The sequence below is a fragment of the Erpetoichthys calabaricus genome, chromosome 9 (genome assembly GCF_900747795.2).
Source record: "Erpetoichthys calabaricus chromosome 9, fErpCal1.3, whole genome shotgun sequence".
NCBI classification, from domain to species: domain Eukaryota; kingdom Metazoa; phylum Chordata; class Cladistia; order Polypteriformes; family Polypteridae; genus Erpetoichthys; species Erpetoichthys calabaricus.
Window position 1 is genome coordinate 64,390,118 of NC_041402.2, and position 27,693 is coordinate 64,417,810.

The following is a 27,693-nucleotide window of genomic DNA, read 5'->3' on the forward strand; positions in this document are numbered from 1 at the left end:
GAGGCAGGATGGTGATAGGCTCTTCTGGAATCTAAATAACTTCACATTTTTTCCACAGTCAAGCAAGCAAAGCTACAGAGTGCTAATCTTACTCTTGTTTTAGAGAATCATTAAGTCCATCTATTTCACACAAAAATAATAAAATAAATAAAGCCCTTAAGGCAAATTTGGATGCACTTACTATTAGACTTATGATAAAAAAAGACCCGGAAAAGATAATTAAAAAACACCATGGTGAAGTCAGACCTTTTTGCGTGTGTGACACCTTTGTCACGTATGAAACCTACCTGTGTGGGTGTCTTCTGCTGTTCAGGCGAGAACAAGTTTTGTGAAAATGTTCTCACAAAGAGATAATTGACTGAAAAACTAATGTGGTGGAGATTTGCAGTCATTAAATATTAAGAAGATTAAAATGCAAAAACATCTCAGGCATGGCTAGCTTTCGATTTTGGGGTGCTTTCAGAAACTTAAAATATCATAAACTTAATATGTAAGACAGTGTAAGCGGTCAGCACGAGGCCTGTATAGGAACACAGGCCTGTGTGGTGGTGGGTCATATAGACCATTAGATTCTAAAAAGTAAAACTTGAGGCAAATTATTCAGTATCAGCAGGGATGCTTTCTAGTCCATAGATGTTTTCTTTATTCAATGAACATTTATTAAAAGACAATTATTGCTCCCATATATTCAGTAGTCGTAGATGTACATCTCAGACCATTCTCTCTGCTCCTTTGGCAGAGTCTTGTATGATTAGCAGTGTTTCTTTTGACACACATTTTACTATTCTGTTACAGACATACATTTTTATTATACCTCAACATTTATATGACACAGGCGGCACGGTGGCGCAGTGGGTAGTGCTGCTGCCTCGCAGTTGGGAGATCTGGGGACCTGGGTTCGATTCCCGGGTCCTCCCTGCGTGGAGTTTGCATGTTCTCCCCGTGTCTGCGTGGGTTTCCTCCGGGCGCTCCGGTTTCCTCCCACAGTCCAAAGACATGCAGGTTAGGTGGACTGGCGATTCTAAATTGGCCCTAGTGTGTGCTTGGTGTTTGGGTGTGTTTGTGTGTGTCCTGCGGTGGGTTGGCACCCTGCCCAGGATTGTTTCCTGCCTTGTGCCCTGTGTTGGCTGGGATTGGCTCCAGCAGACCCCCGTGACCCTGTGTTCGGATTCAGCGGGTTGGAAACTGGATGGATGGATGGATTTATATGACACAGCCAAAGTTTCAATGTGATATCCTAGTAGTACTCGTGTTCTCTGTGCTTCCCATGCTAATGACCTTAGTCCTTTCCAATCTTTCACATTCTTATACCATCTTCTATTTGTCTTATTTAGATCAGTTTAGGCAAGATGTCCAGCATTAACTTCTGATTCCCTTGAAGCTGGCTGTTATTGTGCGCACTTTTTGCTAAGTCCTGAGTTCCACACAGTACCCAGGACTCAACCTGTAGTATCACACACACATACACACACACACACATTTATTTTAGTCCAATATGACTTGCTGATCAGTTTATGTCATTGAAATGTGTGAAGAATCTGGAGTAATTTTTTAATACAGTGGGAGAACTTGCAAAGCCCATGCAAAAGATTTCCCAGTCTGGAACTAGTGTAGCCCAAGTGATGTGTACTACTTTGATTTTTGTAGATGTTAGGCAAGTAATGAAGTGAATGCAATACCAGCCACGTTCATTCATGGTCTAAAGTTAATAACCTACACTGGCAGGCTGAAAAAACTAAGAATGTTTCATCTTGAACAGAGAAAAGTGGATACGGATCTAATCCACATCTTCAAAATTCTCATAGCACTGATAAAAATGATCCATCAGAATTTTTTTTTAGTTAAATAGTGAATCATATTGTTGAGAACACCATTGGAAAAAAGGAAAAGTGCGTTGAAGTTGGACTCCATCAAAACACTTCATCTCTTATAGGGTCCTGTGACACTGGAAAAAACTATGGAGTCATGCAGGATGAGACACCAGAGCAATCTAGCTGTTTTGGCTCGGAGGAATAAGAGATCTCATCTTTTGTCAAGCTTTCTATGTTGCTGTTTTGTAATGGCCTAAAATCACATGATCTTAGGAAGCTGACTGCTTCCAAATATAGGTTACCTGTATGGTAGCAAAACTGTATTCTCTAATTCCCTTGTGTGGTCTTCCTCTGATAAAATCCATCTGTGTTTTGTTAAGTAAAATAAAAACAATCATTTGATACTAACCAAATCAGCATCACCGTTTTCTTAGGTCGATGGTGACACGGTTGTCTTTGTATTAGACATACTGGGAGCGAGCAGAAGAGTAGAGGTACTGAGTTACAGCTTGTAAACTCTTATTTTGAAATCCGTATTTGGAAAACTGTAGCAAATGCATCTGTGGAATAAGCCAGCATGTCATTTTCTGGTGTTATTGGACAGTATCAAAGCCTCTTTGTGATGGGTGTTCCCATAATAACTTATTGATTGGCTGATTGGTTTCATTTAATCCTATTACTGTTGTGCAAAGTCAGATGACCCCATGTTAGTGAACAAAGAGAGGGAGAAAACCAGGAATATTTCTAGGAAAATGGGTGCTTTATATGTATGAATACTTAGCGAATCCTTTTTTGTTCAAGTGTATACATCAGAAGTGTTTTCAGATGGTTTAATGCTACATTTTGGATGTGATTGCACTGTACATTAAATAAATATTCTTACATTAATGGTAAACAAGAAATGTTAGAATTCCTGACATATGCTGTAATCAAGAGCTGAGATCACTGTAATTCTTGCAAGCAGTAATTTCTAGTATGAATTATTGCAAATCGTTTAATTATTAAAAAAGAGTGAAAAGAGGATCTGGCCTCCAATGCACGTGGCAACAGATTCTGTGCTTCAGTAATTAAACTGAAAGCATGTAAATGAGAAGCTTTTTAATTTGTTGTGTGGCAAGTCAGATAAATTCCTTGTGTTCTCTCCTATGGTGGAATTCTATAGAAACCAGAGTGCTGTGTGTGATGGATAGGGTTGGTGGTGAGGGGGAGTTGGGGGAATCTTGTTTATGGTGCCAAACAATTACCCTGAACTGGAGTCATTCCCTCCGCTGACTGGACACAGGTTATACCATGAGTTAGAGGATGTTTCCATGGATTCACAGAGATGCTTCCATCGTGTATTTAACATCCTGCAATTGTGTAAATCTGGCAGGTGCTACCCTAATTCATTGACTGGGAACAACTCCCATGATATTTCTGTCAGTTCTAGGTTGTTATGTTCAGAATAAAAGAAATGTGACCCTGCAGTAGCTTTAACAGTTTAAAGCCTGAGATGCTTATTTATCCATTCATTTGCTTAACTAATTTTAGTGTCACACTGATTGGGAGCCTGTCCTGAAATCATTGGGTGCAATGTAGGAACCAATCCTGGCTAAGGAAGTAGTCCATTGCAGGGTAAAATCGGACACACAACACGTCAGTTCAGACCCTCTGTGCCACTGAGCCTTCCTAGCTGATCTCGTAAATGAAAACTTTAGTAGTTAAAGCCTTGTGCTATTATGAATTAGCTTTTTTATGTTTTGAAAGTCTCATTTTATCAGAAATTCAAGTTCAAGTTATTTGTTTCCATTTTTTGTGGAAAGCTGCTTATACGTGCACATTAACATGTCCTGAATTCAAGTTGAAGGTCACCAAACCAGGAATGCTTTGAGTCGCTATAGAGAAAACAGCATACAGTACCATTTACAGAAAAACAGACTTAGGAAAGATGCAAAATAATGGCATGTAGATGTTACAAGACAACATAAGATAAAATGCTGTGGACAGACATCAAGCAATTGTTTCCTGCAGTAACTGCTTACCAATCTATGACACCTTGCCATTTCTAATGGTTCCCCATTTGTGATCTAGCTAATGAAGCACAAAATAATTGCAGTCACCTACAAAAAAGAACCCCTTATTTTCTAATAATGTCTTTTCAGAAATGCACATCACCTCTAGATGGTATTGTGCAGTGATGTACCTGAACAGATAGGTAAATAACTTACTCTGGGTGACTGTAATGTGGATTGAACACATTACAGTCCGGTGCCTTAACCTCTGAACCACCGCACCTGACTTTTCTTTTGAGCACTCTGAAACATTTAAAGCCTTATCATTTGCCTGCTGTGAATTTTTAAATAAAGAATGATTGACTTAGTTGAAAACTGACAAGAAAAGATTTGAGTCCCTGTAATCTCCTTGTGCTTTTGTGTTCTTCACTGCATATGCACCTTGTCATTTATTTCCACAAGAACACATGCCTTGTTTTCCGGTCATGTCTTTTCCCTATGTCTCGGCAGGCATTGTTGTTTTATTTTCACTAAATTTGAAAACAACCAATTTATCAATAATAATAATAATTATAATAATAATAATAACAGCAGATCTTTTGAATAAAGGCATGTGCAAGTCATATTGCATACATTTCTCATTTCTGCTTGCTTACTGAAGTCCCAGTCATTTTTTTAACCACATTCTCTTGTGTATTTCATGAAGTAACTGAATGTGATAATTGGACCAATTAGTTCTGAACTATCAGATTTATGTTGATGGATTGAATGCTTACTTCTCACTCCTTTCAAAGTACTGGATTGCTGCCGTTTTACAATTGCTGTTATGAGAGTGAATGAGAGGATTTTAAATAACAGGGCAGACCAGTCAGTCCATCTGGTTCCTTGAAAGTTGTCTAATTGAGTGTTTGAAAGATGGCAGAGTATCACCCATATCTCTTCAGACTCCCACATTATCTATATTAGGTGCTTGAAGGTTTTATTTTAAGTTCACCTGTGTTCACCATTCACGTGTGACTTCTAATTCTGATTTGAATGTTAGATTCATCTGTCTGTCTATTTCTTGAGCCTGCTTTTTCATTTGTGGGGTCACTGCTAAGTAAGCTCAGCAGCTTTAAGCCGAAACAGAAGCTAACAATGAAAAGCTACCAGTCACCTGGCAGAGCAAACTCACTGATACCTACAAATGTATTCATTTGTTAATTTAGACTTGGGTCACAATACTGGATTCAGTGTGTGTTCTTTTAAGGCTTCTTAAAGCATTTGTCTGTGACTGAAAAGACTGCTTCCCTAATGGTCAGACTAGGACAGACAGATTAAAATAGAGATACATCTGATTGCTGTTCTCATTTTTTTCTTTGAGGGCCACAACTTCAGACAGTTTTTTGAACACTGCTTTCCTAGTTCATTTATTTTATGTTTTGGATTTTTTTCTTTTATTGCAATGTTTTACATTTAATTAGTCTTCCAAATTTGTTCTGTAGTATTTTAAAAGGAGAAAATTGTATTGATATTCACCCTTTAAAGGGCACACTGTAGTGGAGTGTTTAGTGCTACTACTTCTCAAATTCAGTGTCCTGCATTTGAACCCCATTCCCCTTTGGTGTCTTTGTGAAGCTGGCATGTTCTTCCTTTCTCTGTGTAGGTTTTCCTCCAGGTACTCCCACATCCCCAAAGAAGTGTGTGTTAGGTTAACTGTTGATTGTAAATTGACCCCATGTGAGAGGGTATGTGCACGAGTGTTCATTGCAATGTGCCCAGTGCATGGAGCCGAGTTAGTTCCTGCCGTACATCTAATTCTGAGGGAACTGGCACTAGCTCCACTCAACCCCAAATCGGATTAAGCAGGCTTGAGAATGTTACAAAATGTTTCAGTTAATGGTTCAAACTCCTGACTCCATCTATCCCAATTTTCAAACTGATTAAATTCAGGACAGTACTGAAGGGGCCAGCACCTACCTCGATACCACCAGGATCAAGGCAAGAAGCAACCCTGGGTGGGATAACTACCACTTAAACTGATTTCAGGAGAGTTAATTATAATACCTTTTTTTGCCTTTTGCCTTTGTGCACATTTACATTTCTGATTTTATCCATTTGAATTCCATTTTAGATGATGTAACTATAACCTGAAACAGATATAATCATTTCTAGAATGGAAATCCCAAATTCTGATATTCTTTTTCCTTTATTTTATTTCATTTTCTAAAGTAAAATGTGTAATTGAATTAAATTTCTTACAAACTGCAGTTGCAGTAAAAAGTTTAATACAAACGAAGTGAGTTACTGAGACTGCAGTGATTGACAGACCTTCCAAGAAGGACCGGTGGCAGCTTTGTGTTCAGTGTTACTGCAGGGATTAGGATCTGGACCCCACGATCCCAATCAGGAAAAATGAGATGGATGGTTAGAAAATGAAAGGTTAATGTAATATAAATAAGCTAGCCATGTGGAAAATGAATAGTTAATGCAATATAAATAACTTAGCTATGCTTTTTGAAGAAAAAGCAATACTTTTAGGTCAAGTGATAGCCAAACAATAGAGGTGGAATTAGTGGATGATAAAGGTGAGCAAAGTAATTACACTTTTCACCAATCAGACAACAACTGGGTGGGATGAATTTTAATACAGCCTAGTGCTTTGATGTTTAATTATTAAGAAAATAATAGTTTTTTTGCAAATAGTTAAAGAAGAAAATAACAAGGAGTATTGGTTTGTATTGGTTTTAAAAATGATACTAAGAAAAACACACAGCATGCTAATCTAAAAACTGTATTTTCAAATATAGTAAGTAGACATAACAATACAATATGAAATTAGCTGTTAAGAAACATGTATATGCACGTAAGTGTGTAAGAAAACATTAACACGACATTTCACTTGCAGGACGACCCAGAGTAAATGTTTCCTGAATACCAGTCAAATTGATGCACTCCACACTTTTTGGAACCATTACATTATTTACATGATGTGACAACTAAATGTTTGTAAATTGGAAGTCAATACTCTTAGTGAATACTCACGCACATCGAGCATTAGGAACGTATGGTGGTAGCAGCTGAAACCCTGCAACGACTTTTGAAGTTTAGTTTTTCAAGCTGTTGAGGCCTAAGGGTGCAGATTGAGAGTGAGGATTTTGTGGATAAGCATCTTTGGTAGTATTGACCAAATACTTGACCAAATAGTATTGTTCAGATAACCCATTTATGCTTCTAAAGTTTGGCCACTTTCTAAACGTTTTTAACCAGTGTGACTACCTTATGGGAGAGTGAATCAGGTTGATTTTCTAATTAGAAGTGCTGAGTTTGCTGCTTGTAAGCAGAGTGGCTTGTGGCATTCCAGTCACAAGCTAAATTAGGCCAATTTGGGGATAAATATAAAAATGATTGCTATAATGTAGTTCTGAAGTTTAAGCCTTTATTTTAATATGGACACGCACCTTAAATTAATTGTTATTTCCCTGTTTCTGTGTTGTGGTGTCATTCCAGAAATCACAAAACTGGGATTGCTAATGTATAAAGTATGTGTATGTAACATGGGAACAGTTTTTTCGTTTAGTTTTTATAATTTTTATTATTATTATAATCATCATCATGATGTTTACTAATGAGCACATTTTTGGGTATGACGCTGAAATAGTTGCAGCCTTCCAACATTCAGTGTTATTAGCATTGCCTACTCAGCTCGTCCTTAATTATCAGTGATAAGGCAAATTTAAGGAAGGAAACTGTGCAGGAAAATGTAGATTATAATGAAAATGACTAAAATGAGTTACACACTAAAATCTTAAAAGACAAATATTTCTAGATTTCTTATAATTGTAAATCTGAATGTGCTATGCTTTTCAGAATGAGGGATTAGAGAAGAAAAAAAGACCAGCTAATTAAACAATGAGATCAATTAGAGGAAAAGTGACTGACTGCTTATGAAACTGGTAGGAACAAAAAGCTGCAGCCACAGTGGGCCTGCAGGATTGAACTTGAGAGCCACTGGCATAATGCACGTGTGCTAAAGGATTGCTTATTCCCTTTCTAAAGATTCCTCTTTTATGTAGAAAAGAATTTGGACAGTCACTTGATTAGTACTAAAACACACATGAAAATGGCAGAAAAGATCAAATATGTTGAAATGTAATTAAGGGAAAGTTTACTTTAGAAAATATGCATCTTAACCCTGCTTCTTCTCTGCCTTAGAACTTGCAGAAGTTGACCATTTCTGTTGCAAAGTGTGTTGCAGGAGGTATATCTTGAAACCGACCCGCCTAAACTGCTGTAACTTTGAAAGGGAACCTATCTGTTTAATTTTTTGGGAACTCAGAGGAGGTAAATTTAATAGTTTAGCTAAAGGGTAATATAATTTATGAAGAGTTTAAATTTATAAACTCGATTTTCTCCAGTGTTTTTAGGAAGAAAAAACTGTTTCCATTAAATGAAAAACAAACCTTGTCTTGACTTCTGCAAAACATTTTGAAAAGAAATTTTAAAATTTGCAGTACAAAAAAAATGGCTAATACTTCTTTTTTTTTGGGGGGGGGGGGGGGGGGGGCAACATTTATTCTACCCTGTGTAAATAACTGAAAAAATGCTTAATATTTCAGTTCAGGCTATCAGGCTCAGCACCCGATTCTGTAAACATGTTTTTAACAGATCTCCGGGAATGTGATTCATCAAAAAATCTGCCGTAATCAAAAACAATAACTGCTTTAAGCATAAACTTTTCAAAATGTTCTAAAGAAGTATGAAAAAATAATCTGTGTGTGGGCTGCAAATGCTGAGAATGCAAACATTTCACAATAAAGTTGTTTAAATAAAGACCTTGGCTAGATGGCTGAAAGATAGTACATGTTGTGTTAATTATGCACACTCATAAAAATAAACTTCAGTTATAAAATATGACTTTCTATACACCAGGATTTAACCTATAAAATGTCATGGGGGTGTGATCTTCAGATGTGTAAGGGGATGCGCCTGGGGGGGGTGAGGGTCACAACAGTTAAATACTGTACATCTAACAAAGGTCCACTGTTTATGCTTTGGATGAAAACGTTTCAGGCCTTTCCACATTATTGTTGTGCAATTTATAAAGCAAACATTTGTGTTAAGTGCCGAGTTTATTATTCTTCAGCTGGGTGAAAGGTAATATGGGTAAGACAGCTCAAATATATATTGGTAAAATAAAAGTGTCTTTATTTGGTACTGTAAAAATGATATGTTGTATTTATGAGTGCTTATTTAACTAAAGCATGGACTCAACGTTTATACTGCTGGGTGGCCCATTCCTTTTACCCTGTTAACATAAGAATAGGGGGTTAGCTGGTTTAAAGTATTCTGTGCAACAGCATAGCAGGGGCTGTTGTTATCCTCTTATAACATCAGGGTTTTCTTTTTCATTTTCATCACTATTCAAGGTAAAGGCTTACGGATCTTCAGATCATCATTTATGGTATGAGCCAGAACAAAACTTCAAACCCTGGCTTTAGTTGGACTTTATAAGAGCCTGAGAATTTGAAAGTAATTACCTAAGAACGAAGGCTGACTGCTGTACTGTATAGAGATCAGCATGACAACGGAAAAAGAAAAACATCTGCGTCTTCCACAAAGACGTAATGGAGATCAAAACTATATCATATATGTCATTTATATTTGGATTTATAATGTTTTGTTATTTCTGACTTGCCTTTTAAAAATGTGAACCTTTCCTCTAATGTTACTGGTAGAATTGATGGCATTAGCCAGACAGTTTACTTTTGACTAATGTTTTCTGGATATAACCCAGAAGTGAAATCCATTTTTAATATGAGATATAAACTTCAGGTTTGTGCATAAAGAGCAGAAGGTCCTGTTTAGATTTGTAATATTGAAACGATTAAAGCAGATGCAAAAGATTTTTGGTTTTGTTGATTTCTTTGTTCTGGTTGCAAGTTTGGGACGACACATTAAATTAGTTGTAAAAATGAATTTACATGCATTTTGTTTCTTGTGAAAGGGGAAAAAATAATGAATGCTTCACACTGGAACAAAAGCTGAGAGTCGATAACAATTTAAATTTTGAAACACGTTAATTTTCACGTATTGAATTTGCTATGCGATTTCTTTCTTTCTTTCTTTCTTTCTTTCTTTCTTTCTTTCTTTCTTTCTTTCTTTCTTTCTTTCTTTCTACAAAAATTATTAGCAAAAAATGTATACACTTCCACAGAGGTAAATGAAAATGAATAAACCAGTCAATATAAGTCAGGCAAAGACCCAGTGTATAGGAGGGAGGGAGAGTGGTGCTGTGCCCAGGTATCTTGTGATGGGCCAGTGCCCTGTCCTTTGCAGGTTCCTACTTTTTGTTCAGCTTTTCTAGGTTAAGCTGTGGTCCCCACCACAACCCTACATTTGAATTAGGTATGTTCTGGGGAATGAATGGATGAATGGATATAATTATACCCTGTAGACCAAGAACACTTGGACAGAACTGTGTTATATTATCATAACATTGACTGTTCACTCACACATGCTTTACAATATATACTGTAGTAGAATTCACCCAAGAGCCAAAATGACCATCGAGTATGCATACCTTTCAACTTTGTGAGGGATAACTTCATCTTTCATTAATCAATCACATTTAAATTTCAAGACTGCAAATAATTTTTGTTCTGATTATCATGAATGTGATAACAAACATGCACATGGACATCATGTATATAAATATGCCGCACATCTGCTGGACACTCTCTTTCCTGTAATGGACTTTTCTTTGATGCTGCGGTTTGCCATGTGTCGTGCCTTAATTCAGTTGACGTGCATGAAAATTTAAAACAAAAAAGCCATTCTTTGAATTCAAAAAGGGAACCTATGAGTTTTTGAAGCAAAGAAACAGAGAGTAATAAGTGAATGTTTTACCTGACATCCTACAGAATTAAGATAATAACTTAAAACTATGTCTCATTTTAATTGCATCTTTAGATTTTCTTTTTGACTGCAAAGATGTGGAATTGGTCTGATTTTTTCACTCACTTTTGTGTAGTCTGGATTGGAGCCTGAATCTGAGAGATGAGAAGATGGCAAACAAGCGCTCCCTGAATAAATATGTAAATAATAAATCATTTAAATGTAAAATACTGCAAGTTTCTTTCTTGTATGTTAATTAGTGTTTGTAATCAATTGCTGATGTTACAGTGTGGGTGAGAAACAGATGAAGGATGGGACTGGAGTGAAACACCTATAGATTTATCTGCTTCTTAATTCTATTTAAACAAATAGTCTTCAAGCCTGTGAATGCTGTGTTGAGACATGCTCTGAATAATAAGCATCATAAAATCTAATCAGATTTATAAGAAGAATTGATTGTTGTGGCAGGAGGAGAGGGGTTGAAAATAAGCTGAAATTTAAGTGTTAATTTTTATGCTAATCCGCAGTGGCTCCATATGATGCAATTTGGTTCTGTGCAGCAAATATAAAATTGTCCCTTGCAGAGAAATGTCAGCTTGCCAGACCTGAAAGCAGTAATTTATTAGGTATGTTTCTATTAGTATGTGTCACAGTTGTTAGCAGGCTATATACACAATGGTGCTCCATACTTACGCTGTTCAGCCTTAAAATGTTTCAGCTCACTAGCTGGAACACAGGGGCATTAATACATTATCATATATCGGGTGGTCCATGCCCTCTGGACAAAAGGCTATTTAATACAATTTAATGACATTCCAAGAAGAAGGTTGCAAATAAAAGCACACAGAATAAAATGGCATCTGTGTTTCTCATGGTGCACTCATGCAAACAATTTCAGCTTAAGACATATGACATTTCTGCCAGAAAACTAAATAAATATATAAATGAATAAAAAAAAAAAAAAAAAAAAAACTGGGGCATTCTTTATAACCTGCTTCAGACTGCAGCATTTTCCAAATGCTATTAAGTGATCGATTTACACAGCCCTGTGATGATGTCATCTATAAGGAGCAGAATGCAGATGACAGCGAAACACAGTGACAGCGACCTTGTTTTAGCACGCCTGAATCCTTGTCAGATTCATGACAAGGCATGCTTTTAGAGAATCCAGTCTTCTTTTCCTTTTCCCCCCTTTATTTTTGGACTGGATCGAGCTACTATGTAGTATATTAATAGAGTTAAAGGTTTGGATGCAATTCACATATAGGTCAATTAAATGCACCAACATCTGCTCTGCCACAACCATTTGCATATAGCATTCATATGTTAATGATGTCCTTTTTCTGTTTTTTTTTTTCTTCAAGCAATATTAAAAAGACAACAAATTTAGCATACATACTAGTTTAGAGAGGAAAAAAAAAGAATGTCCAGACTAGCTTTTTTCACTTTCTAAAAACGCTTTAAGGGAAGAAGCCAGAGAAGGAAAGCAAGAGTGTTATACTGTATTTGAGTATACCTCTGATTTACACAAGAAGCCCCTTAGTGGGAAAGCTTCCATTCTAAAGCAGCTTAAAGCCTTATAAATCAATAATGACACAGATGGACTGGTGATAATCTATTTAGAATGCCTGATAGCAAATATTGTTGTACAGATGATTAGAGTACTAACAATTTAAGCAGCAACTTACTCTCTATACTTATTATGTATATGCTTTGCATGCTATATATTTTCATACATTATACAGCATGTGTACCCATTCATTTTGTCATGTCCTGTATTGAAATTGTATGGGTTTTGAAATAATCTCCATACTAAACACATGCCTTAATTTAAACTATAGTTAGATAGATCTGATGACCATAAGGGAGTTTTACTCTAGAATTTGCTTGTTCAAATTCATCCTCAGTTTTTATGCATATTCTATTTAATATAATTTATTCTCTCTAGTTATTGTTTAATGTTTTAAATATTTATATTCTCTATGTTCCTATCTATTCATAAGATCAGACATAAATTTATGCACTTACATCCCTGCAGGGTGGAACAGTGGGCATCATAGTGCCAGGAACACAGGTTCACATCTTAGACAGTTCACTGCTTATGTTGAACTAACATGTTCTGCTTATTTCCTGTTAGTGTGGTTCTCTTCCACAATCCAGTTAACTGATGACTTTCAACTAACCCAGGGTGAATGAGTGCAGATATGTCCTTGACTATGCCATAAGCTGGACTATCCTCTCATTTAGCATCCTGCTTTGTGTCTGATGCTGCCTGAATCAGCTAAAGCCACTCATGACTGAATAATCATATTCTGGGCAGTTCAGAATGGATGCATAAGTGAATGGGTGGGTGAGTGATTGTGGGCAAGTGTGCCTGCCTTGGATTATACTGAACTCTATTTGAGAGCATGTATGGCTTTTGCCTAAATAAAATGGGATGGAGCCTTCTTCTTGTAACAATGCATTTGAATAAGCATGTTAAGAAAACAAAAATATATATTTTTATTGTATATATGTGGATACATACATACATATACATATACTGTATAAAACATATTTATTCCACTTAAGTGTCAAAGGTTCCTTCAGCATATTCCTGCAAAACCAGTCAAAACGCATGAGCCTTCCTTGAAAACAAAACATGTAAATAATCAATCTGTTTGAAAATGATCAGCCTGAGTTCTGGACAGTATAGTTACATATGTTTACAGCAGTGAAAGATGTAGCTTACATTCTGTTTTAACTTATGCTAGAAAGTTGAGAACTTGGTTGGAATTAGAGAAAAGTTGGGAAGGAAGATACCCTCACAGTGTTAATGTTTAGTCCTCACTCAGCCAAAGTTCACTTCTGCCATGTATAGCCCACTGCATGAATTTCATTATCGAATATCCCATTATGTAAAAAAATAAAGCTATTAGTGTAAATAGAGTTTGCAAGTTCATATATAATCTTAAAACATATACTATAAATAAAGATACATTTGACATTTGGTTTTTGCACATTGTGTAGAGTATCTATCTATCTATCTATCTATCTATCTATCTATCTATCTATCTATCTATCTATCTATCTATCTATCTATCTATCTATCTATCTAAATAATATTTGTAAAAAGATACATTACATGCAAATGTGCGCATAAATGTATTTTTGCATGCACACACATGTATAGGTACTCACAGACTATATAGAATTATTGCACACATTTATGTGTATTTGTATTTGACTGTGTGTAGACTGAGAGTATAAAAAGAGGAGGCTTTTCCTCCTCCTCCTCCTCCCCCAACGCCACCAAAAAGAAATAAAACACAATGCATAAATTTGCTTGCTGGGAGCATGTGGCAAAGGGGCAACCGCATGTAGTGGGGAACAAAGAGAATAAGAGTGTGGTAGCTTCTGCCAATATAATAATAACAAACTGTGTTTCTTTAACAAAAAAGAGACCTCTTAATGGAATTGTGTCTTGAGGTGTAAATAGCATTGAAGGCTGCCTCTTTTATAGTCTATGGCCTGATTTAGCACAAGGAGTGAGAAAATAAAGTGGAGGTTGTCAGAAAGTGGCAGCTGCTTGGAATCCTGATAAATATAAGCTTTTATTGATCTGATGAAAATGAAAGATCCCAGTGCTATGCAGTATTTAGCTTCTTGTGTACAGCACGTCACCGGTGGCCTTGCTTTGGGATAGATTTTCATTCTCACACGACGGATTTGATTTCATCTTTAACCTTTTCAGTTGAATTTCCTTGACCTCTGCATATTGCTGTGATTTGGTGAATTTGTTACATTTCACTTTACATCATCTCTCTCTCTATCTTTTCTCTCCCTCCCTCCCTCCCTCCCTCTCTTTCTCCCTCCTTTTTTTCTTTATTTTTTGATAGGGAAGTGGGACGCCCCTTTGGCAATCCGTCAGTGCCAACTGAGCTCAGCTGCATCCTTTGACTGGGTATTTTCAAAACAGACTGACAGTCCTAAAACAAGTATGCAGTTAGTTTGTTAAGGTAAGAGCCTCTACGTTAGCACAATTTACACTGAGTGTGGCAGCCCTTCTTATTTATGTGTGGACAGTGGAGGACTTCAGGCTGCTTCTTAGCTGCTGACTCATTTTAGCACATTATTATAACAAGAACTGAGTTTTTTTGGCTTCCTTTTTTGTTCTCCAAGATCTGGCACATTCAAAATGATAAACTCTGTGTAATTAAACCAAAAAATAATTGTCTATTTTAAGTTTAAACTAACAGTCCAGAGATCAGTTTAAATGCACTCGTTCTTCTTTTGTTGTAAAGTAGAATTGAAAGCATCAGTGTTCAGTCGGAGTCAAGTTCTCAAGAGTGTTTTTTTATCATAATTATCTACATCTTATTTTCAGAAGTTCAACCATACTGTTCCTACAGTGTCTGAAAAGTGTAGAAAAGTTTGTCTGGAAATGCATCTGTATTGACCTTGATGGTAATAATTGCAGCAAAACCTTTAGATTGGCAACTAAAAAGTGTCAGCATTTTTTATGAATTTAATAGAAATTTGTGTTTAGCATGAAAATATACCATAGGCCCTGAAATATTTTGGAAAACACTTATTAAGAAATGTAACTTTAACATAATTATATGAACCTTGATTATTATGCTCATGCTCAACTTATTACAACAACTGTAGGCAGCCAGGGGAGATAAGAGAAACAGCAGCACAAGATGAACCAGCATTAAAAATTTATGTGCTATTTAACCTGGGTGTATTTTAGGTATATGACATTTTCATGCGCTGGACAGGGCAAATTTATTCATAGGAGGAAGGAAAAAAATTAAGACACTTTTCAGGATCCTTTAAGTGTCAGCTTTTCCGCTCTAAAATAGCGGTTTTGTAGAGGTACGTATTTAAAGGTAATGTCAAAAGCAGAGAAGTAAATCTCATTATAGGTGGAGTATTATTTGGCACAGTGCATAAAAGAAGTGATTTGCTTATTAAGGCATGCAAATTATTATTATTTTTTTTGCATAATATTAAAAAATAACCTTATTGAAGACGTAAAATTTTCAAATCCTAGTCCATGACAGTGAAAGCAGTAATCCCACTACTCAATGTGATTAATTACTAATGCGCTACAGAACATCTTCATATCCCAGTGAATTTAATCTTTGTAAAATATCATATGCACACCTTAGTTTGCCTAGAAAAGAGGATCTATCTATCTATCTATCTATCTATCTATCTATCTATCTATCTATCTATCTATCTATCTATCTATCTATCTATCTATCTATCTATCTGTCTGTCTGTCTGTCTGTCTGTCTAGTTATATAAAAACACCAAGCAGCTGACTGTTTGATAATCAAATAATGTAAATGTAACAAAAAATCATAAATAATGATGTTCATAAGCTTTTTGTGAATTAAGCATATGAAGAATATCCTTACTATACTGAATGTATTGTGTGTATATAAAGAATGATAGGATTCCCTCACAAAAGGTGAATAAGAGAAATTACAGTATTTAGAAGGTGTGTTACATTACTGTCTGGCAAACCATTTTCTTATGATAGTGTGAATAATTGATATATAGGCCTAGGCATTTTGCTCTTGTAAGATGTTAAGACCGACTAATCTATACTTCTGCAGTGATTTTTCTTTTTCTATTAAATTTCTGTGATATTAATGGTGAGGGGTAGTGAAAGAAATGCATTTTATTCCAGTGCCTAACCCTGCTGTTATCAAAGTAACTTCCAGCTTATTAACGACAAAGGACTTTTATCCTTTGTGCTGCCCTGTTCGCCAGTGCTTCCTGAATTAAACTGCTGTTTCCTGTTCTTTATATGCATGACCACATCTGGGTAACTTGCTCACAGCCCTGCTGCTTAATAACAATCACCTTCCCTTTCAGTCTGCGTTGATTGTTTCTAATTCACTCTGACAGATAGTGCCTGACAACTTGCCTGCGTTTCCCTCCCTCTGTGACCTGAAGTTACTCACAGCACTTATATAGGCTGTCATTTTTAATATTTGATTTCATTTTAAGTTATGTGTTTTACTGAGATGATGAAATCAGTGTTTAACTGAACATAAAATGCATCTTTCTGGTATATTGGGCCAAGAGAAGAGAAAGAAATAAAATAATGACATACTGCTTCATCTTTTTTTGGCTCAAATTTCTTTCTTTTTTTTTTATTTTAGTTTATTTTTCATTACCTCCCAGGTGTTTCTCATGTACCATTTCTCAGCCAGTAGAGTATTCAGAGATGCAGTATACTGCATCTTTGACACTTCTAGAAGTTTCTTTTTTTTTTCCTCTCGTTTTGCAGCTTATCGCCTCCACCTGCTTTGCAAATTGGCTGGACAAGCCTTATCCGCTGTGGTTCTGATGATACCATTAGCAGGTTTCTTTCTGCACAGCAGTGTAGCTTACATGAGTGGCTTGGTTGTGTCCATGTGTATTGCTGGACCTATCTTCACACTCTAATACCACTTGTATGAGGTGACAGCTTCACTGAGAAATCTGCTGATGTACATGCCTATTGATTTATTAGAATTACATCTGCCTCCATTCAATTTCACAGTTTTGTTATATATGCTTCTTGCATTAGGTTTAGTCAAAAGTTCTCAAATACTAAGTTTAAAAAAATAAAAAGTTATGTTTATGATGCTATAGTGTGTGATTCCTCTGGAGAATTTTAACAATCTGTCACAATGAAACTAAGTGGTTAATGTTTCTTTGATCCTAGCAATTTATTTTGCCACTCTTCTCAAATAATTAAATGTGAGTTTTAAGTTCACAGCCATATGATATACAGACCCTGCTCATTATTATATTGCTAACCAGCTCCTCCATGGTACTTTATGGGATTAAGTATTCCTCAGTACTTCTTTGCACAGTCATTTGCAGAGTTCTTTGGTTGTTGTACCACAACCAACAAAAGACAACAATGCATACAGAATATGAAGTGAGCCTACAGTATATGAGCTAGCATGATCCTCAAGTCTAGTCTTATGAAATGTAGACCCATTATACGTATATATTATTAGGCTACGTGTATAATACTTTATTCTGAACTTGACTTTAATCATCATCGTCATCATAATCTATTTTTGCTTTAAGACTGCATGTTTGATTGCTTGCCAGTGGGTGTGAGCAGTGTTTCAGTTGCTCATATGGGCATTATTGAAGGAAGCCTTCCAAGTTTCTCTTTTGCTTAGATTTGAAGTGTTGTTGTCACTAGTTCTTGTTTTTACTCACTTTGAGGATCTCTTTTATTTTTTGGCGTTAAGTGAGCTACTGCCTTGTTTTCCTTGTGTTTTGGCTTCAGCTTATTCCTGTGCTTTAACAGGAGAAAACCTAAGCCGATAGTGTAGGAAAAATAAAATGAATTAATGTGCCTTTATAATATTCTATACTCTACAAGACTAGAGTCCATTCTCTTGAATATTTCTTTGTTGCTTCCAAGAATCTCCTTTTTCTTTGTTCCTTGTGATCATCCCCAGTGATCATTATTGGGATAGCTTGACTATTAGCTAATCAAATAAGCTTGATGGACTGAGTGGTCTTTTCGTTTATCACATAAGTTCTTATGTTCTTATGAATGCTTTATGTAGTTAATCCTTTGCTTTTGAAATGTACCATATCTAAGATAGTGTATCCTCAGGACATCAAATGAACATTATTCATTTAGATTAACTATTCTGGGTTGAAATTTTATATAGTTAAGTTCTGTCTTTGAATGGTTTATGAGATTTCTTTAGGTCTAAGGCAGTTTACAAATACTTTGTTGGCATTCATAGTATGGAAATATGCAGATAGACACATACCTAAATTATCAATATTGTGTACTACCTTAAGCATTAGGAGCATATTGAAGCATGTGTATTTTTATTTATATTATGGTGTTGTCTTTAGGTATACTAGTTTTTTTCTCACATCCCAAAGACATTTGTTTTAGGTTAATTGCAGGTCCAGTTGATTCAGTGTGGATTTGTTTGTGAGAGTGTTCTCTGATAGACTTGTGTACTGTCTAATATTGAGTTCTTCTTTTGTTGAAGTCTCTGGATCCCCTCAATCCTGAAATTGGCACAGTACACAATCTATTATATGGCAATGTAAAAGTCATTTACGTCCTTCAAACCCAACCACAAATCATTTACGTAAAGCGGCCCTAGTGTTACAGTGGGTAGCACTGCCGTCTCATAGATCCCTTATTCTCCACATGTGATTTTTCTCCCACGTTCTCAAAGACTTGGATGTTTGGTTAATTGGTGATTCCAGTCTGGCCTGTGTGTGAGTGTGTGTGTAGGTTTGTGCATGAGTGGATCCTGTGATGGACTGTTGCTTCATCTCGGGCAGGTTCCTGTGCATTAAGTAGATTTTTTTTTAGAATGTAAACACATATGTGAATAGATTTATTGGGAAATAATTTTCATGGGCATAGAGTATAATGAAATTGACACTTGCATGTGCTAATCAACACATGCAACATTTTGACACCACTGTCTATAATTTGCATAGAAGGCTTTGTTGCCCATTTCTATAATATTTTAAATGTTATCAGGAAATTATTTGTTTTATGTATTATAATTACAAACACATACACATGGGGACAGTATGTTTGTATGAACCTGCTTTTGCCCACTACTTTAATGCAGTGCTGCTTATACTTTTTTTCTTGTGACCCAGTTATGCCTTTTTTATGTCTTTGAGACCCAGTATCTCTACTTACAGTGAAACTTGGTGTTTTTTTGGGTGCATCCCCATGGAAATTCGTCACTGTCAGTCATTCTGAGGGCAGGGGAGGTTTCTCTTGGAGAACTGCTGCTGGCTGACATCCCAATTCAGGTCATAGCGGATCAATGGTGTTTGCTTAAATTGCTCGCAGTGCCCATTGCAAGACACTCAGCAAACCGTACGCGACCCTTTTTCATTGAGTAATATTGTGAATTATGACTCCGTGCGACCAAAATTCAAACAACCATTGTGCAGTGAAGTGAAACAATAAACCTGGATCTTATCTACGTATATGCCATCTTGAGTTTATAGGACAAGAAAACGTATGGTTATGTGGTCATGACTTAGAATATCTGTGAAAATGTAAAAATATTTACATTATATTTTATTTTTAGTATTTTAGGTAGATTGGGGGTTTGGTAAGGGCATTAAAACAGGCAAGGATGGCACCAGGAATTTCTATGAAGATCAAGGTGATTTGACAGAAGAATAATCAGTTTACTGTTAGCAGCACTCTAAGGTGAAACTAAAAACAATAAGCCCTACAATAAAGACCACACCAGTGCTCACATCATTTTCAGTCCACCATCCTAAGCTTACACTCTAAAAAAGAAAGGGAAAGCAAAATAAAACTTTCTCTTTTGCCTTTCATTTTCCCTAACAATAATTCACTCGTTTTTAGTTTTTCGACGTACTAATAGGATTTCTCCTTTCACTAGATAAAGATTTTGGTATGTGTTTTGGTTTGCATACTTCAGTGTCAGCTACATATATCATATGTATTATACAAATATATATGAGTGTGCTTCAAAGCAAGCATCAAAACCAACAACACAAATAAGAGAAAGGGACCCAGTAAAATTTCAAAATAAGCAGCAAATAATCCAAAAAGCTAGCTTAACAACTACCAGATCCTGACATACAAGTAAAGGCAAAACTGCTAGTTTTAGATCAAACAAGTATTCTGTTCCTGGATGAGTATCAGTGAATGGGCCACACCTTTAGTCACAGAGGAAGTCTTGTAATTTTCATCCATTTAGCAACTTTAAGGCTACAGTCAGCTCATTTCTTCACCTTTTTCAGTAGCATGTACTTCATGTTTAGGAGAGTTTTACACCCCCTGTTCAGAAAGAGAACATTTCCACAAAGTGTCCAGTTTATATGTAAAAAAACTGAAGTTTTACCAAAGAATTTTCAAACCATTAGAACTGACCTAGACCTTCTACACTGTAACATGCTCGTCACTGGCATAATACTGGCTTTGGCAAAGAAACTATGTGCTGCAGGGAATATCAGGTGCTCAGTGCTTCTTCAACCATATCCTTGTGCCAGACTGAAATGAAGACAGCCACCTGGATAACCTGCAGACAGTGCTCTCTAGCTTGAGAAAGTATGTGATTAGAGCCAGAAATGAGAGGTGTGACTTTTTTGAAAGATGAATTCACTTACAGTGGTTATTCAACTGACAGAAATGGCCTATACAAGTCATAGCTCAAATAACTGTAGTATGAGAATGGTTCTCTACTAAGATCTTAAATTAGACTAGTAAACAATTACCTTACGTTCCTACCAAGCCTTTGCACGGTGTTATATATACTGAATGATCCGCTTTATGTAGGAGGATACTGGAAGTTGTCAAAGGAGATAAGAGTCATCATCTGTCTTACCAGCTATAAAAGGTTATAGGAATTTTTTGATACGTTGAAGTCTTGAACCTGATATTTTTGTGAAGGAAATCCATCAATACATGTGTGATCATTTCTTAACTTTGGTGACTGATCATTGATTTGTAGAGTCAATCTTCACCATACTGCATAGTAGGATTTTCTATTAATGAATATGCCGCATGAGTAAAGTTGGATACTCTCTCTAGAACTGCACATAAGCTATACAGCAGAGTTCTCCAAGATTTCTGTACAGACATCTGCCTTAGTCAGAATGTGGTGTAAACCTTGAAAAGGATCAATTTACCCAGTTGCCATCATAGTGTGTTTTTTTACATTATTGTTAAACAACACAGACAAACTTCTTCTTGTGTATGGGAATAGGGATTTGTTCAAACAGCCATAAACTCGACCTTAGTGATACATTTAAAAACTGGTGGGTTGCCATTTTAAACAAAGTCTGGAGCACGATAGGCAGACCTCAGAAGAGGTTACATAGCTGATAAGAGGAACCTCACAAAATGACCAGTTGTACGGGAGTAGTTATGTAAACTCTCGATTTTGCATAATGTTGGAAATAGCATATAAATCAGACTCCTGGTGAACACACAAGGCAGACATCTCCACTTACCATAAACTCAACTGACACAGATGGAATGGCAGCACTTTTTATTTATTAAGTGTCCCTTACTACAGCATGATTAGGTATTATTACTGCACACTCATTGTGTAACATGAGTGCCAGTATAGTCAGGAAAAAGAATGAGAAATAGGTAGTTACCCATGCCATTACTCAAGTTAGTCAGTAATAATGCCTTGGAACACTGTAGGTAGGCTTGTAATTTATGAGTAATTAAGTTTAAGTACACTGCAGTAAGTAATACGGTGTAAAATGTTGCCATAGAACAACCCCTCTTACTTTAGGATTGCTACAATGAAAGTAAAGAGATTTATGTTTTTGAATATATTTTTTATTATTTTTTATCTAATATTGAACATTATGCAGAAGTAGTCTTTCTGAAATACAATATTAATCCAAAAGTAGATAAAAATGAAGTGTATGCATTTTAGCTGAAAACCTAATTTAACGAAGTCTGTGCAGATACTTACGGTGTCTAATAATAAAGAGTGATATATAGTACGTGATATATATTATTGAGTGGAAAATATTTCATTAGCATCTCGTAATTTTGTGTAGCTATCTTTGTTAAGGTCGTCAAGAACAACTTTAAATGAAAGTGGGCTATGCAATAACTAATACTGTATATGTGGTGTTGGAAATGCTTTAGCATTTTAGCATGTCAGATTATAGCCACTAGTGAAAACAAATGTGAAAGTGGAAGGGAAGGGAGCTGGAAGTATCCTCTGTTAACTGCCACATTAGAGATAGGTCAGATGTGTGTAATAACTCCAAACTGGGAACTTCTGCGATTTGTTTTGTGAATGGCTGATTGTACTTGTGCTTGTCAGTGGTCCATCATACACATTAATCAGCCATGTGGGCAACCAAGAATACAAAAAGTTGTATGTACTGTATGTACAGTTTGATGATTTGGCTACTTTTAGAGCAATTTCAACCATCATGATTATGTAAGTGTTGGAAGTATCTTTAAGTCAGCCGAGATTTGGTGAGCTGAAGCCAAAATACATTTATTTCAAACAACTTACAGACATTCAGCTATGATTCCTGACTGTATCACAAATATGCATTGAATGGTAAAAGCGGAAGCTCAGGTTATTATGGTTTTGCATTAACAGATTGAATTCATCCAATCAAGCAGAAATAAATGAAAATAATTCTTATTCAGGACTTGTCAATTGACATCAGCAGACTTCCCCCTACGTCCCTCTGCCATGGGCTGTCTATATCTACTGTTGATTGCAATGTAAATTAAACAAATGGCTTTTTGGTATTTCTAGTTCATATATGTGTAATTTTTTATTCTTTTAAATATATAAGATTAAGGCTGCCTATAGCATTTCAGTGGTTAGTCTAGTTTCTGCAGTTTAGTTAGATTAGTGGCAAAAAAATGCCTGAAAAGCAAGGACATAGAGCACACCTTCAGTGGCTAGCATAACATGGATTGTTTGCCTTTTCATTGATAACCAGTATTCTTGTTTAATGTACAGTGCATTTATGCCATCCTTTGCTATTATGTCTGCATTTTTTTATCTTCATTTACCACAGGTACCAAGACTTGTTTTTGTTTTGTTGCCATTTTGAAACAATGTTATAAATTTGTTTGCAAAGCATTTCATGACATGTGTTTGCTGTGGAAGGCGTTATATAAAATGAAGATGGAGAAAACTTGATATAAAGGGCTGAATTAACTTCATCATCTGACAAAGGTCGCTTGCTTAAACTGGCAAGTGGGAGAAAAAGCAGTGTCAGCTGATGAATGAGCACTATAGAAGAAAATTAATTTTTGGGAGGAGAGAAAGGCGTATGTCAATGCAAATGCCATAATAGATTTCTTAGATTTATTTATTATAATTTTAATTGTTTTTTCCCTTTTTCTAGATCTACTTTCAGAACTCATAAAAGGTTCTTTCAGCTTTTTTTCTGTGCTATACTCATAACTTAACTGCTTACAAAGCGACTATTGTTGCAGCTCAAGAAAAAAAAAAGAACTGTCACACAAAAAGATTCAAGGGAACTCATTATTGAACTTTAATGGGTAACCATTTACCTACCAGCCCATTATATGAGGTAATCATATTAACAACATACCTTAGATTTGCACAAAGAAGATTTTTAACTTGTCTGTGAAATTTCTCAACTTGAATTTTAACCTTGAGTGAATTTAAAATAGCATATAACTAATTTGAATATTTATACTTGCCAGGTACTCTGTGTCACCTTTAACTGGATTTTGAGTCCTAAAGCTTTTCCCCTTCTTGTCAGTTGTCATCGTACATTTACATATTAAAATCTCAGAAAGCCTACAGTACCTCTGCACAAAATGCCGTTATGTTTGAGATTGCACACTTTGGCAATGCCCAGTGATGCACGTTGACTTACATTAAGTAGTATAATGCACGGATCCGTGGACAAAAGGGCTTCTTCGTGCGGCCCTAGCTTGTGTGCTAACAAGCCCATCTGTCTTTCATGAGTCATCATCAGGATTTCTGTCTTCGCCCTTTGTACTTAACTCAGACCTTCCACCCTGTCTTCTGCCATATTTTGTAATGTCACTTATTTCATGGAAACTGAGCCTTTCTCACTCATTTCCAGCCCTTACAGACCCTTTTTGTTTCCCATTGTGTTTGTATGGGCCCTTTTTCCATGCAAGTAAGCTTACCCAATCGCAGTTTGTGATGACAGGTGATAGGGTGGGCATACCTTCAGACTTCAAGTGAATTTAAATCCTCCTTATGTAATAATGTGAAATGTGCCTACTGCAGTACTTTGATGTCAAATGACAGCATTAACCAGTTTGCATAAAGTGAAAGATGTTAACAGTTGACATATTATATATTCATTTCATGCCATGCAGACCTTTGGAGTACAGGCAGGTCAAGTGGATTGCATTCTGGAGTTTTAAAGCCCAAACTTAGCACTGCTCTATACAAAAATGGAGACAGATCAATTAATGTACAGCCATTTGGAGATGATCATATGATCCCATAAAAATTGTCATATGCTTTTGTCCAAATTCATTCTTCCAGATAAATTGGTCCTTTGCATATCTGAAGAGCAATGAATTAATTTAAACTTTGTTGAAATTTTCCTATTACAAGGAGTATGTCAAACTAGACTGGGATAAAGAAAAAGGAAAGTCGGGAAAAAGGCAGTGGCAAAGGGCAGGGCTGTGTTTTGGCAGCTGATGTGAAAACAACTTGCTTCCCAGCTGGAGCTGATAGGCTCCTGAACTTTACTCCTTGGGTTGTAACCTAGTAATTAATAAAAGCTCGCTCTTCAAGTCAGACTTCATATAGTAATCTCTGCTCTGCTCTATACTGTGAAGGATGTCAGCCAAGAATAGAAACATGTCATGCTGTACTTTGTTGGTAGTCAAATTTTATTGATATAATTAAAAACTAACTTGTAACAGCAAGAGGTAGTTGCATGTAAATAATAACAAACCCAAACGGCACCCATCACTTACCCTTATCACCCTTGTCCTGAGCCCTACACTATACCATTGTGAACAGTGGTAATCCCAACTCCTCACAAAACCACACCCAACACCAGATCACAAATTTCTGCTAATAACAGAATTGTCCTGGGCTTTAGAAATCCAGGCGAATCAGATTGTATAATGAGGACAGCCATTCATTCAAAAGTGATAAGTTCAGGTGTCATTCATCTGAAAGCAAGAAGCAATTTAGCAGCAACTGAGCCCAAACAGATAAACTTACATTTGAGCATGGAGAGAGCAAAACCTGGCAGGTATAGAATAATAAACATTTGTGGAAAAGGAGGAACTGTAACTGGTAACATCAAATAAAGTCAGCAAGAATTTGAACACTAGAAAGCTAGAAATGGAGGACAAAACCAGTATATGTACATAAACATGGTCGAAACACTAAAGGGGCAAACAGGGCAGAGGGTATCCAGACAAAGCCCCGTTAACGTGTGCTTTGTGAGATGTTAGATAAAACCCATGCATACATGTAAACTGATGGCTAGGGTTCCTTAAGGAATATCTAATATTTTTTAAAACAGAGTTGTGAAGGATCCTGACACTACGGAGAGGGGAAGGGAAGGGGTTTATTGAAAGACTTATGTAGTAAGGAGGAGAAAACAGAAACTAGCTTTTTGAATGGTGAGAAAGAGCTTGCAAGGGAAAACAAGGATGGCTAGAAGATGCAAATGAGACCCCATAGGAACTTTGTGCTGTGGACAGTTGAGACAGAAGAAGAAGGAAGAGGAAGGGATGCTAGAGAAAAAAATGAAGATTTTGAAATGATTCAGGAGAGGACTATGAAATAGATCACTGAATATGCTAAACCCAAATTACATTCTGTCACTTTGAATACTGAGGTGACCATCTATAAGTACAGTAATATGCAATTATTAAATATGAGTGAATGTATGCGCCATTTGAACATTGAGCTTAACTGACTTTAAATTTTACACCAGACCTGGATGGAATATGCTATAATAGGCACTAGGCAAACTTTACAAATTTTACTGCTGTGAATTAGAACAGAGTGTATTAACCTAAATTTTTTCCAATCCAAATACATTTGAAAAGAATGAAACCTCTAACCATGAGAAGGTAAAGAAATTACGGAACTTATAAAGATGAATGCTGAAACAATGTTTATCTTGGGAATGGCTATATAACATTGAAAATAGAAAGGAATATTCCACTGTGATTGTATTAGATACATGACATCTGCAAAGACGTGATGAAAGTTTGAAGTGGTGACCTCATGTTCAGAGAAGCATATGTCAATACCCAAATATTTGATCAGGTCAGTAATTATACCAGAATCTGGAAAAGTATTAGAACAGAGGGGTTGAGTGGTAGTAATCAAGACATCAGTCACTCAATTCTATAGCTTAACATGATTTTGAGGGATTTGACCAAGTCTTAAATTTCTGGGATTTTAAAGACATTACCTAAGTACAAAAGGATGCTAGTAGCATAAAGGAGATTCTACGGCTTGTTTTATGAAGCAAAATAGGGATGAGTAGCTTAAATGTATAGGTAGACTGTATCAGCAGCTCTGTTAATACCAATTAAATAGTAGATGGTAGAAAGGATAACCTGAATAGATCTTTTCTTAGTGAAAAATTAACAAGAGATAACTGCATTTGTGAGCAGTACTGCAGAGGGAGCAGAGTATGTCATTTTACTGACACGCTCCACACCAATGTCTGATCTCTCCAAATTCTCCAAAGAAACACTGCAGTTTACCGCATCAAATGTCTTTTCAGCATCCAGTGTGAACAGTGCTGCAGGGTGTGGAATGGAGGAGGATGCATCAGCACTATGAACGAGATTGAGCAGATTATTTGAGGCCAAATGGGATGAACCAATTTACTAATAACAGATTGACGTTGGTGAGGTAGAACTATATCAAATAATTTAGCATCTTAATGGTCTAAAACTCAGGCACTGGGAGTGCGTCCCGAAGCGTGATTGCCACGTTTGTGTAAGACTGTTTGTCCGTTGCCAGGGGCAGGGCAACAGCAGGCTCACAGCGCTGCAGTGAAGCACCACAGAAGCAAATGCTAAAAGATCAGGATCGCGTTATAAGACCCTGTCTTACACCCCAAAACACGAGGCTGAGTCTCAGCACTTTAGCAAAACCAGCTTTATTCAGCTTGAAACAGGAACAGCACGGTTATTTATTGTAGCGGGATCTTCCACTCTCCTATAAACAGACACAGCGGTCAGGCAGGGGCGTGGCCAGGTTAGTGGCCAAGAAATCCTGTTTTCCTGCATATACAATGTTCCTTGCATCACCCATTGAGTTTGCTTTGGCGGAGAGACACAGCAGAGCTGTGAGCCTGTTGTTGCCCCGGCAACATATAAGCAGTCTTCCACAGATGTGGTGATCGCACTTCGGGATGCTCTTCGACATGTTGTCCAATTGGGGGAAGTCCAAGAGAGTTTAGAAACCTCACATTTTCTTGAATGAGTGCCGCATTAATGGGAATGTTTCTTAAACGAGCATCACTTAACCACATAAAAA

General features: G+C 36.4%; 1 protein-coding gene across 6 annotated transcripts in view; it reads left to right on the forward strand.

The window, feature by feature from the left end:
- znf536 (zinc finger protein 536) overlaps positions 1–27,693 on the forward strand; it is a 496,696-nt gene that overhangs the window by 117,419 nt on the left and 351,584 nt on the right. For 4 of the 6 annotated variants that reach the window (XM_051932179.1, XM_051932182.1, XM_051932183.1 and 1 more), the window contains exon 3: positions 14,557–14,676. The exons of the other annotated variants lie outside the window; for them this stretch is intronic. The gene's annotated coding sequence lies outside the window, so the exon portion shown is untranslated. The remainder of the gene's footprint in view (positions 1–14,556; positions 14,677–27,693) is intronic. 6 annotated transcript variants of the gene reach the window in all.